The sequence below is a fragment of the Berghia stephanieae genome, chromosome 6, assembly GCF_034508935.2.
Source record: "Berghia stephanieae isolate SIO BIC M18660-M18661 chromosome 6, UCSD_Bste_1.3, whole genome shotgun sequence".
Lineage (NCBI taxonomy): Eukaryota > Metazoa > Mollusca > Gastropoda > Nudibranchia > Aeolidiidae > Berghia > Berghia stephanieae.
This window is the reverse complement of record NC_088365.1, coordinates 67,320,951-67,325,950: the sequence shown is the minus strand read 5'-3', so window position 1 is coordinate 67,325,950 and position 5,000 is coordinate 67,320,951. Positions and strand designations below refer to the sequence as shown.

Sequence of the window (5,000 nt, the reverse complement as noted above, 5' to 3'; positions counted from 1 at the left end):
CAAACAAAAAATCTGTTACTTCTTGCTTCTATACATATTTCTTTGTGCTAAACGAGCTTTTCAATACAGTGTTAATAGACTTTAACTATAGCAAACGTGTTGGTTCAAATATTATGATGTACAGGAGAAATCAGAATGAGAAAAATAAATGTTGTCTGCATCGTAACGAATGTGACAATTTTCCTATGGGCGGTAAGGACAGAGTTAAATAGGAACATATCTGTTTTGCTGGCCTCAAAGAGCAATAGCCTGTGTGTTTTGAAAACTTCAAATGTGACCCTTCGTCTCAAAACGGTATTAAGTCGGAATGATAAAGTTGCTGAAAATGAAATGTGTAGCCAGAATTATCAAACTTCAGTTGCGTTTATATGTTTTATTGAGGAAAATGAATATCATATTTCAGAATGCTAAATACCAATAATTCATATTTTTGGCCAGTTTAACTAGAATTGACAATATGGCATCTGGTCCAACCCGACATAATACCGTTTTGAGGCGTTGGGTCACAAATGGTCTCTGTTGATTCTAAGGTGTCCAGTAGATTGCTTGTTGTGTTAACTAATTGTCTATCCGTGTTGCTATTTGGTTATGTGCTATGACAGACTCGCTTTCAGCCCAGACAGTCAATGGTTCAATCCCAGCTCAGAGCGGCGGCGCATAGTTGAGTCTTTACAAAACTCGCATTCTCTCACCCGTACGCGGGTGTAAAATGAGTACCATGCCATTAACAACGTTGTCTTTGAAATAATGTAAAATGGCCATACATACAGGCGTGATATCTCATTGTAAAAATTTTCAAGGTTGCTGCTGCCTTGAGACCCCTTGCTATGACTGGTTGTTAAAGTCAACTCATTAAACACTGTGTGTGTGTGTGTGTGTGTGTGTGTGATAGCTGCTGGCGCGTTGAGAAATTGATCCGACACCAATCAATGATAGTACACTAACCATTCATCGGTGTGCCAAATCAACCCCCCCCCCCCACCATCCCCCAATCCTCAAATTACCACCCACCCACCCCACCTCCCTTCCCTAACAATCTACCAAATTAAATAGCCCAACTGGAAATGATCCAATGAAAAGACCAGTTAGACACGTCAGCAATAACAATAACAACAACAGCAACAATTACAACCAAAAAAAGAAAGCAACAACAACAACCACAACGAAAAAAGCAACAACAACAACCACAACACCAGTAAGTAGTAGGTTGTCCAGCGTGCCTAATAATCTGGAAGGCTGAAATGGAATAGTCTCCAAAACACGCGGTCAGACTGACCTTATTCCATATTATGAAAACTTTCTTTTTGTGTTGCTTTCCTGATCTCGTCATATTCCATTAGCTTCTCAACGTATCATTGCCTATTATATATATATATATATATATATATATATATATATATATATATATATATATATATATATATATATATATATATATAAAACATATATGAAGAGATGGAAACCCACTGAAACGATCGTCTCGACAGAATAATGTGAGTGCTCTTACTTATATATATATATATATATATATATATATATATATATATATATATATATATATTGTGTGTGTGTGTGTGTGTGTGTGTGGTATATAATATTTTTTACTCATAGTACTCCGCATAATATCTTAACAACAAAAAGTCCTAGAATGGTCGTTCACAAAATGAGATATTGGCTGGCCAGAGACAGACTGATTTAACGTCGTGTTGACGAGGACCAACCAACCTGGCAGCACTCAAGATGTTTACCAAGAGTTCCTCAGTCTTCCAGGATGACAGGGCAATCAGTTTGAAGACAGGACATCTTTGGCTGGCGTCAATTGAGATGTTAAATATTCATCATAAAAACTCTGGCCTAGAAAAACACACAAAAAATGGCCATTTTCCATTAAGTAATTAAATGATTCTTGCAGAGGTCTTCGTTTCAACTCGATAGCAGCTCTTCTCGACGGACGTTCGGAGGAAGTACTTTTAGAACGGAACGTGCACAGAAACCAAAAAAAAAAAAAAAGTAGCAGAAATGTGACACATCGTATCCAAACAGTGTGGATTGAACGAAATTGACGTCACTCAACTCTTTGTTGTTGTTTATATTTTTAGACAGCCATTTTGACGATTAGATTTGGAACCGGGAAACTGGAAGGTGTGACGTCACGACTATTTTTACCTATTCCGATGGATTTATTAACGAAAAAAAAATGCCCTTCAATATATTACAATGAAAATAATCGGATGGCAGCGTGGCTCAGCGGTGCGGTCTTTGCTTCCTACCCAAAAGGTACCGAGTTCGAACACCCGCCGCTGCGCTGTGTGGCTTGAACAAGTCACCTCGCCCTAGCTCAATTTGCGGAACTGCACTGCGGCTTACGCCTGGGTTATTCCAGTCTTCCTTTGGGATAGACCCTGGAGACAAATTCCCATAATATGGGATGAATAAAGAGAATATATTTATATTTTTTTGCTTTGTTTATTTATTTATTAACGAAACAAATGTCTTCCTTCAAAATATCACAATGAATATAATCTGGCACAGATCTGAGCTTAGACAATTGATTTGTTGCTATTTTTAGAGGCTGTCTTTTTGAGGGGGACACGGCGCCTCTACAGATAGAACGAAGATGACGTCACTGTGGCGGGTTGTGTGTTATTTTTGTGGGATCGAGTCCAACCGATAGCTCAATGGTCTGGATTCGAACTGGTATGCGCGCTATGGCTCTCGTTACCAGCTGCACCACTCAACCTATATCACAAACGGCTCAGGTTTAATCTAGGGGTGATTAAGAATTGCCTTAGGGTCCCTTATAACCTAATTGTATTAATAACAAGTGAGTCAAGACAATAGTAACGCCCAATGCAATAATAACAATTCTATACATAAAGTTTAATTAGATTGTTACAGGAAAAGATAGAAAGAATAAGTATTTATTTAATATCAGGAAGAATAGCTCTAATTGAGTGGATCTAATCTATTATATATTTATTTGTTACTTTGATATAATCATATGTGTCTGTGGAAAATACATTTGAAAATGGTATAAGCCCGTTTGGCTTATCTTTATCCCGTCGGCTTGCTTGACTGAGGCAAATGTATCAGCTAGTTCCAGGGTTGGCGCCTGCTTTGCAGAGTTTTCTGGACATCACAACAGTGTGTTGTAGTTAGGCTGACATCAGGGGTTTACCGCTGTTCAAGGACTGGGATGCAGGGATTCGGCACAACTGGGTGCTCCAACGACACGGAAAAGGACCAGGAAAATGGCCAGGAATCAGGATCAGGACAAGGACCTTCAATTTAAGAGTTAAAACAACAAGGTCTTAGAGCCAATCGAGTTTGTCTTTCGCCACCGAATCGTCCTTGAGCGACACAATAGCCTTTATTTGCCGACAAAGGCAAGGAGAAGCAGTAACTTCATGATAATGGGAGTTAGTATATTGTTTAAACATCAACTGACAGTCGAGCTATCTTACATGATGAGAATTTAACAGGGTTGTGTCCCTGGTATTTCTTTATTTATTTTTATTAATTATAATTGAGGTTATGATGTGTGGCCGGCGATTGGCGGTGGGGTACAGACATTCAAGCAATATGCATATTGAATATAAATGAAATAATAACATTGATCATAAACAACTGTTAACTATAGAATAAGATACATATAGATATAGTTTTGTACAGGTATTCCAACTTACGAACATCCATGGAATAGCACAATTAAAATATATACACAAACTATAATATTAATAATAGATTAAATTGAATTCACAGTAATATCTCGTTCAACTTTGAATGTTAACCAATAATTCATTTTACCTCCAGCCGAGATAGACAAACTTTTACAAGTTTGAAATTGGAGAGATAGCTCTTTTCTTTTGGGCTTCTTAGCGTGTGTGTGATAAGATTCATAGATGAATTTGGTTTTATGAAATGGAAAAGAGCGTCTGAATTATGGGAATAGCCTATCAGAAGAATTTCCTGTTTTAGATAGCCAATGATATCCAGATGCTTTGGTAAGAAAGAATAACGGAGAATTGCCGGAGAGACAAGAACAGTAATTGCAATTAAGCGACTCTTGAACGAGACAAGGACCTCAGGGCATATGCACGATGGCGACTTGTTTGGAAAAGGTAATTAGCAGGTGGCATGAATACAATGGGCAGACAATTTGAACAGGTAAATAAGCCTTAAGCTGAAAGTGAATGTTCCGTTATACAATGGAAATGTTTCCCACCTAACGACCAGAATTTCCGTTAGAAAGATTTGGAGTTTTATTGGAGAAAGACTGTCCATGTTTTTGTTTATCTTACTGGAGGAGTTAATCAATTATATGTCTCGTCCACTAGGTTGAAGTGGTTTTAAAAGAGACGATGACGAATGATAAAGAAATCACGCAGTGAGAGAAAATCGCTCGTCACAGTCACTCTGGTCTTTGTTATTAGTTTTTGCTATCCGCGTGTATGAGCACTTCTCGCTAAACTGTATTAACCAGACTATAGAAGTTCATTGTCACACAATGTGTAGTTAATTTAATGGAGCAGTGAAGTTGACCAAAATTACCGTAATATCGATCTCACTTGCTTACACAGAGACGGGTTTAGACTACCTATACACATAGTTTTGTGTGTTGGTCCGTTATACTTCCGGATTGCAATGTTGAAATGTTGTGAGCTTCTTAGCCAAGCGCAAACTGTCTATAGATAGTATGCTGATGACGTCACTCAGGCCTTTGTTATTGTTTTTGCCATCCGCGTTTGTGAGTTGTTCTCACTAATCTGTATTAACCAGACTATAAAAGTTCATGGTTACACAGAGTTTGTGTGTTGGTCTGTTATACTTCCGGATGGCAATGTTGTGAACTCCTTGGCCAACCGCATTCTATCTATAGCTTCTCAACACATGATTTTATTATATATTGTTTCTATTTGTCCGCTCTTCGTCTGTCGGTTTTATACTGCGTATACACAATAGTCTCAATTCATCTCCCGTCGGCATCAATCTGAAAGACC

The 5,000-nt window shown here is 38.1% G+C and overlaps 1 long non-coding RNA gene across 1 annotated transcript; it reads right to left on the bottom strand.

Annotated features, from left to right (window-relative positions):
- Nucleotides 1–2,859: 2,859 nt before the first annotated feature.
- LOC144975755 (uncharacterized) lies at nucleotides 2,860–4,254 on the bottom strand. Its single transcript, XR_013645986.1, has 2 exons — nucleotides 3,808–4,254; nucleotides 2,860–3,281 (listed from the first exon to the last, which is right to left on the bottom strand). It is a non-coding gene; the product is annotated as an uncharacterized LOC144975755 (long non-coding RNA).
- Between the last annotated feature and the right edge of the window lie 746 nt (nucleotides 4,255–5,000).